At 33.2% G+C, this 8,957-nt stretch overlaps 1 pseudogene; it reads right to left on the minus strand.

Moving 5' to 3' along the window:
* Nucleotides 1-255: 255 nt before the first annotated feature.
* LOC110021601 lies at nt 256-2,520 on the minus strand (annotated as a pseudogene).
* Nucleotides 2,521-8,957: the final 6,437 nt, after the last annotated feature.

Consider the following 8,957-nt stretch of genomic DNA (forward strand, 5'->3'; position numbering starts at 1 on the left):
ATAAAAAAAAAAGTAGCGTGTTACCCTCGAGTAAAAAATAGAAAAAGAAATTCATTGATGAAAGAAATATTAATTAAAAAATACAAATTCATTAAATATATGCATTACTTGTGTTGTCCTAATATTCTCTAGTGGGGAAAAATAGCCAATAATTTTTGTAACAAATTTAGTGTTGAAAGACAAATTTAATAAAAGAAAGATTGATTCCTAAATTAAAAACCTATCAACGAAAATAATTGGCAACAGCTGTCTTGCTAAATCCAAAACCCCACACATTAACATCCATAAAATAAAATAGTAGGGAGAATGAAAGAGAAGGGGAATCTCAAGTTGGTCCCAGAATTTGATGAAGCCTTCATTTTCTCCCCTTTTCCTTCTTCCTTGCAAACAAACAGGTGGAGGAACTTTCACATCTCCTCTAACATAACCAGCGAGACAAAACAAAATGAGATAGAGAGTGATACAAAACTCCATAATAGCATTACGAACTCTACCCAAAAGCATATAGATGAAGCCAGCATGATCCATATACCAATCCACAATCGCAAGCTTTCACACTTGCTTCGTAGGTGCATACAAAATACAGAGAAAAAAAAACATATATATAACTTTCAAAAGTAAATTTATAAAAACTATACAAAGTTTTTATGGTGAAGAGTTCAAAATTAAGAAAGCATCCTTCCCTTTTACAACAAGTATATGGATTGTGAAGAAATTAAAATCCTTTGAATATATATATATATATATATATATAGTTTTGTGCATCTCAGGCGGCCGCGATTGTTTCGCCGGTGCCGGAAGGATCGGAGGCGGCGCCAGCGGTCACCGGAGCGGAATCCTTCAAGGATGGGATAAAGCACTTGTCCTTCTTCTCGTCATGATTCATCTGCTGTTGACGGCATTCCAGGCTGCAGTAGGCAATTTCACCCCTGTAGAATAGCAGCATGGAGAGGATGTGTCAGAACAATATTAAGCAATGAAAAGATTTATGAATTTGTGGTATCTAAAACCCGGAGAGATCTAAGGCCTGGAGAGATTGAGGAATGGTATTTCAGAAGCTTTTACCATGAAGCATGGTAAGCAAGTTTGGTCCAGTGTTAAGCTCAACACAAGCACCTGCTTTGAGCAAATTCAGTAATAAAATTTTAACAGAAAAGTTAAGACGTAGTAGTGGAGAAATTATTAGGTGAGCTAAATGATAATTTTTAATGTATAATTTTCTATATTTTAGTCACAATAGAATCTGGAGCTATGCTTATAAGTAGTTTCTCTTAATCGTGATTCGGATTATAGTTTTGTTGCATACAAATTAGGTGGTACAGCAGACCAAAACAATGAGGAAATTTTCTATGGCTGTTAACGAAATATCTCTTTTATGGGGTTGCAACTCGCAAGACTTTTGAGGATCCATGAAATGAAAAAAATCTAAGTTCAAGTAGGAAATTTGTCACAAAGATGTCCCCCTCAATAACCACATAATAAATAATACAAGTGCACCAAAAAAGCATAAATAATAGAATATATATATAAAGGTTATAAAAAAATCCCCTTTTTAAGCAGAGTTGAAGTGGAGTAAGTGTAAAAATCAAACTTCAAATGTTGGATATGTAAATACATAAGAATTGTGTGGTATATATATAAATCTTCCAAAAAAAAACAAATAATGCAGTGCCCGAGGAAAGATACCCCCATAAAATGGGCAGTAATTTTAAATACAAAATTCCACAAGTGAATAAGCAAATCTCAGCTAAATATTTAATGAAAAAACTGAGGCACTGAACCCAGTAAATCGATCGAGCAAAAATACAACATATAATGCACAAAAAAAGAAGGAAAATTGTAATTTTTTTCTGTTTGATAAAGCTGTATTTTGACTACGTTTTCAACAGCTGAAAATTACCTTTGTTACCGAAGCTGGCTACTAATTTTAAGAAAACAGAAGTTTGTAATAACCATCATAGTTTCAGCAGCTTCACAGCTGCTCAAACAAACCCTGATTTACTGAAAAAAAAAAGAAGACAGGCATCCAGGACGACGACGGAGCAAACCCTACCTATACATAAAGATATCGCGTCCAGGAGCCAGTCGACGCTTGCAAAGACCACAAGACTTGAGGAACGGCGCGGTCTCCATCCTCGCGAAGTCGCCGGAGCTTCTCCGCGGAGGGCGGGGAGAAACAACAGCCGCCACAGACCGTGTTCTGCCGCCACTCTGCCATCCAGTTTCCTTCCCCCCATGTCTGCCTCGCCACCGGAGCACGCCGATTGACCGGAAATATAGCCGGAATATCCTGATCGGACGGCCGTGTTGGCTCATCCGACAGTTCTAGATCGGCGACGAACTCCGACATGCTCGTCGTCCGCCTCATCGGCGGCCGCTGCCTCTTGCCTAGTAACATCTCCGGCAGTGTTTAGAGTGGGAGAAAGGGGGAGGGGCCGGGTAGGGCGGTTAAGGAAGGTGAAAGGGGATAATAAAAAGAGGTGGAGGGGAATCTGGGCCGTCGGTTGGAATCTCAGCATCCACTGCGCCCACGTCGGCTTCCTCCATTTTATTGGATTCCATCATCTTTTCTCCCGAACTTTCAATCAATTTTCGATTGGCACATTTTTATGGCACATTTATGTATATATATATATATTAATATATATTCATATATATATATATATATATATATATATATCTAATATAAGCGTAAATCTCTTATTTTTTTCTGTCCGGCATAGATACACGTCATGACATTATTTGGGACTGAGTAGGGAACATCTGTCTCCATCCTTTGAGAAAATTAGGTGTGATTATTTGTATATACGAATAGAAGAGAACATTATTATGTATGTGTATTTGTATTTAGGGTGTCAAAAGTTACTGTGAAAAGTTTGTTATTTAAAAGTTAATGTTACAGAAGCAATTGTTTTGTTAAAAAAAATTAACTTTGAAAACGGTACAGTTAGTCGTGTGAACGCGCCCACATGACACTGGGGAGCTGTAGTTTGTGGTCCCATATGATGCGGGGGCACTATAAAAATGCGGAGCACGAGTATCTGACATGACGCGAGGGTGCCGCGTTTGAAGCCAATTATGAATACTGACCTTGAGACATCAGGCGTGATCAATAATATTGAAAAAATTGGGCCGTAGTTTTAAGTCTCCACGGATGCGCGATTCAAATGCTCGATCAACAGAAGCCATAAAAGCTTATTGCAAACGCACTGTTACTTTCATGTGATTGGTTGTCTGCCGCATATAATATTTTTTCCTAAGTTTATGCTCATTCTCATATGCATACTTGCCTATGCCAGTTGCACGAAAAAATAAAAGTATACTACGACCACATTTTCGTAATTTATAAATTTATACAAATATTCTTCATCAGCATCATATATTCATATTCATAAAAATAAGTAACATCATAACATCTAAATCTCAATAACACGCGAATGCACCATCCAAAAGGAAATAAAATATATCCATTATGTTTGTTCAAACGCATAAGGAATCTCCGCCAATGACTATTATCCTAACACATTAATACATAATGGTCTCTTCTGAATTGCTCAACATACCGCATTCATAAGTTTTGTCTGAAAAAATACGAAAACATATAGAAGGGTTTTGTTCCAATTCCAGCATCATATGACAATTAAGAAAAACAATTGCAGTTTATTAGGCGATTATGTTTGTTAAAACGAGCTTTTAGAAAATTATCATACATAGATAACAATTGCAGTTTATTAGGCGATTATGTTTGCTAAAACGAGCTTTTAGAAAATTATCATACATAGATAAAGTAGATATAGATCAGCAAGGTTCATACTCAACATACTGAGACCAAACGGACAAATATTAGTTGTGCCAGAGCTTTCTATGCTACACACCAAATCATAAGAACACATCAACGTAAACTCGCCTAAATATCCATGTTGCCACATGACATATCTATGTGCCTAATAATCTCCGACCTTATTAGGCGACTATTCTTAGCATCACGACTTGGCAGCCATTATAACCAAGCTCAATATGGCAATTCTTTCGGTCAAATGGAGTCAATTGTTTTGGTCTCCATCCCCTTAATTTTTAATTTTTATTATAGGAAAATTTCTCTCGAAATGAAACGAGCAATTGAGGACAATGAAAGAAAAGTAAAAATGTATAAAATTTAATATTCAAAATAGTATCACCAAATGACCTCACTTCTAAGAGAAAATAATATGTTCATCGTTAGGGTGTGCAGATGATGTTGTGCATTGCACTATACTACGTGTATGGTGGTGTGATGCTATCAACACTATTGTCCACATGTCCGATTAGCATATCAAGTTGTCTAAATGATTTGACTAGAATGATTTGACTAAGATCAACACAATCAGAGTTTTATGACTAATAATTTGCCTAGGGTGATATGAGTTCAAATGCCTGCTCAAATTCAAGCAACACAGCAAGTCGTAAAAGAAACTCAATTCATCTTAAGGCCAACTTGACAAGATTCACCATGAGATCTATTCGCCTAACAACTCACCATGTGGTTGAGTTGAATGATAAAGGCAATGCCAACAAATTACACTTGAGAAAATATATTTTATAAGAATGAATTATTTAGGCAAGGGGATAAGGATAATATAAAATATAATCGTTTTGTTAGAAGAAAAATAATGAGAGATTGATAATCTCTCAAGGCTAGAGTGTGATTAGTGCTTGATTTAAAATATAATCATTAGGAGGAGGTGAATGGATTCTCAGGTATTTGAGGGGAACAATCAACAAAGCACTTTGCATGGAAGTGTAGGGATTAGTCTACTTGGATTTGTATATTCAGATTGGGCAGAAATATTGGATAGTAGGAGTACAACATGGAATATCTTTACTTTGGGGAACATAAAATTGAGTTGGGTTTCCAGGCTGTAGAAGTTTGTTGCACTTTCAACTATGGAGGGCGAATACAATGTTACCACGGAGGCTAACGAAGGGATGATTTGGCTACAGAGCTTTATGGCAGATCGGGCAATAAGCAGGGCATTAGAAAGCTTCATTGTGAATATGAGTGTAATTCTTCTTATTAAGAATGCTGTTTTTCATGCCATGATAAAACACATATAGCTAAGGTGTAACTTTATACACTCTCTCTTAGAAGATGGACAGTTGAACTTGGAGAAGATACACATAGCTCAGAGTTCTATGTACATGTTGGCGAATGTAGCGATTATCAAGAAAATGAAGCTATGCTTTGCTTTAGTTGGAGTCCGTAAGCGTTGAGACACAGGGTGAGCCACATCACAATACGTGAATATGAAGATGATAAAGATGGAGTTGCAGATTTAGAGGACATGTGTTGGGTGCTATCAGTCTCCAAGTGAGAGATTGTTGAGGATATGGAGCTTGAGAAGCACCTACATGCAGCCATCAAGGCGATCTTCTACGTAGTGTAATTACACCTAATTAGCATGCTTACTTTGATCCAAAGGTTACCAAATGGCGTAACAACATCTACTGAGGTGTAACCATTCTACATTGGCTTCATTCCACTGATCCTTCCAAAGCGCACGAAATATTTACGCCACTACTCGTCGTGACCACACTGCTGGATGTTTTCCCCTATTGCGGTCCTTAAATTTGCAATTTCAAGCGACGAACTGTTATCTCTCGCAAGTTGTACACTTGATACGTTTCTTGTGAACCAGACAAGAGTCGAGAAAGAGGATTTCAGAGTATAATTTCTCTTGTGACTTTGAAAGAAAGAGTTGGAGCGAATTCCTGTAAGTTCTATTAATTGTAGAGAGAAGATATAAGTGAATATTTATATACATTTCTGACTTATCATATTGAAAATTTCTTGGCGGTGTGGCTCCGCTAGTTTTTTTCCTATTATCAGGACTTTCCACGTAAATCCTTCTGTGTTTTTTCTGGGATTATTTTTGTTGTGCTTTTATTCAATTTATTTTGTTCCTAATTTCTCGAATTATTCTGATCTTATTTCGCGCTTTGATTTTGATAATTTATCGAATCCTTAAGTATATAGTTCCATCCCAACATTGACTACAAATATGCGTGTCAGATTTCGAGCTTATTTGATCATTCATTTGACGGCACAAAGCCTCAAAATATGCTCTAATGGCTTGGTTTGGGCTTGATTGGACTTGAATTGAATCAATTTTCATATCATTGATTTCTTCATGTTGAGGCGATCATTTTAACTATAAATTTGTTGAAATCAGAACCCATATGATCATAAATTTGCATTTTGAAAATCTTTTATAAAAAACACATCAAGATTCATGCTAGAAAAAAGTTCGTTGGTGACAAATCAAAACTTAAGAAGAAAAAAATCACATGTAGAATTAAATCTAATTTCCTAAAACTAGTCGTAACTAATATTCTAAGTAAAATTAAATTTTGTTTATTATTTATAATTTAAATTTAATTAACACGAATATGATTAAATAGCTAATTAAATATATTAGTTCTATAGTATTATTATGATATAAATAATTTGTTTGCTATTTTCGAAAGGAAATTTAAAGTTTAATTAGTAGGTCCATGCACTCGTACTGCAGCTGTATTATAATAAAAGTTCAATTTTCATTTTTTTTTCTAAGATAAGTCGTTCGTTTACTAGTTCATCTAGGATGACATCCCTCATTGTCATCATTGCAATATGGTAATTATATATTTGGAAATTGGCATATATACCTTACAATTCATATGTATTTACATATTTATCATTTAAAACTTTAATTTTTACTTTTAAACTACCTATTATGGCTTAAGTATATATGATATCAAAGTTTTAAATGTTGAAGGCAAAAATTAAAGTTTAGATGTTAGATATGTAAACATATAAAAATTATGTGGTATATACTTTTAAACTACCTATTATGACTGAACTACATATGTTATCAAAGTTTTAAATGTTGTAGGAAAAAATTAAAGTTTAGAGGTTAGATATGTAAACATATAAAAATTATGTGGTATATATATGCAAATGACCCTATATGTTTTATATGTTCTTATGTTCCTACACATTTAGGATATTTTAAAATTAAATTAATTAACATATTAATTACACTAATTAGACCAAATAGTCTTGCATACTCTAATTACTAAAACTTTTGGATTTATTTTACAACCCTAGACTTTATAATTCATTTACTACTATTTAACTGACGCTCTACATGTAAACCAAGGAATTCTAATGTTTTATTTATCAAATATTATAAGCTTTATTTATAATTTTATACCACAAATCTCTCGTATCACATTAAAAATATCACTATTTTGATTTTCAAAAAGTGAAATGCACTTATCATGCCCGAATAATATGATCATATGCATTTAAAGCTTAAAATTTAGATATTAGATATATAATTACATAAGAATTGAGTGGATATACATGTAAATTTTCCTAAGAATGTAATCCTACATCACTTTGCTTCCTAAAATTTTGCTTATTGTAGGTGTAGCTCATCCCAACCTAATGTTAAGGCTATCTTTGAATCAATCACCCTGACAAAATCTTCATCCATCTATATTGTAATTATGAAAAACTAATTACGTGCAGAGTCTGGGTGTAGAATTACATTCAGATACATTAAAAATATTAGTACAACATTTTACGAATTATAAGTGTTATACATGTTCTATTTTGCCTAATATTTAGATTTACTTCAACATCTGAATTTTACATGTAACATTCTCTCCTATATGTAGGAGCCAAATAGTAACAATCCACCAGCATTAAATAATCGCAGGCTTTGAAACATTAGCTAGCTCACCTTTTTCCATTTCCTGAGCATATATTCAATCACAATAATAAATCTCTTTTGTTGCCTCAGTTGATATTTCAACATGACTTGACAACTATAATTTTAATGAAACAAAAGTACTTAATTTAATTATCATGAAAAGATGAATTAAAACAAAAGACATTCTTCATATCCAACTTAGCATAATTTAGAAATTTAAAATCAATTTACTACAAATGTATATTAAATGGCTGGCATTTTATAACAAACACAAAATATTACTAAGAAATTTATCACTTTGGTTAGAAATAACGTACATAATTTTGAGGGATTGAATTAGAGCGCCCACCCTGACAAAAAAAAAAAAAACTCATAGTAGAATACTTTGTTAGTTAATCAAATAATGGCTTGTTGTTATATTTAATATGCATTGGAAGCTTTTTTACGGGGAAAAGTACATGTTGAGAATTTTGATAAAAAAATGGTTTAAAATGAATATTTTGGACTAAATATAGCTTTTTAACAAAAAAATAGGTAGTCTAATGTGATGCTGATGAGGAGCAGATTCACCTCAAAAATACTAAATGCTAACTTTAAGTTGATGCAAAAAGTTTGAAAATATCATAAAATTTGAGACCTCATGTTAAGGTTATCTTTGAATCCGTCACTCTGACAAAAGCTTCATCCATCTATCTTGTAATTATGAAAAACTAATTACGTGCGAACTCTGGATGTAGAATTACATTCATATACATTAACAATATTAATACAACATTTTACTAATTATAAATGTTATACATGCTGTATTTTGCCTAATATTTAAATTTACTTCAACATCTGAATTTTACACATAATATTCTCTCCTATATGTAGGAGCCAAATAGTAATAATCCTTGAGCATTAAATAAATGCAGCCTTTGAAACATTAGCTAGGTCACTTCTTTCCATTTCCTGAGCATATATTCAATCACAATAATAAATCTCTTTTGTTGCCTCAGTTGATATTTCAACATGACTTGACAACTATAATTTTAATGAAACAAAAGTACTTAATTTAATTATCATGAAAAGATGAATTAAAACAAAAGACATTCTTCATATCCAACTTAGCATAATTTAGAAATTTAAAATCAATTTACTACAAATGTATATTAAATGGCTGGCATTTTATAACAAACACAAAATATTACTAAGAAATTTATCACTTTGGTTAGAAATAAC

This window comes from Phalaenopsis equestris, unplaced genomic scaffold (genome assembly GCF_001263595.1).
Source record: "Phalaenopsis equestris unplaced genomic scaffold, ASM126359v1 Scaffold000136, whole genome shotgun sequence".
NCBI classification, from domain to species: Eukaryota; Viridiplantae; Streptophyta; class Magnoliopsida; order Asparagales; family Orchidaceae; genus Phalaenopsis; species Phalaenopsis equestris.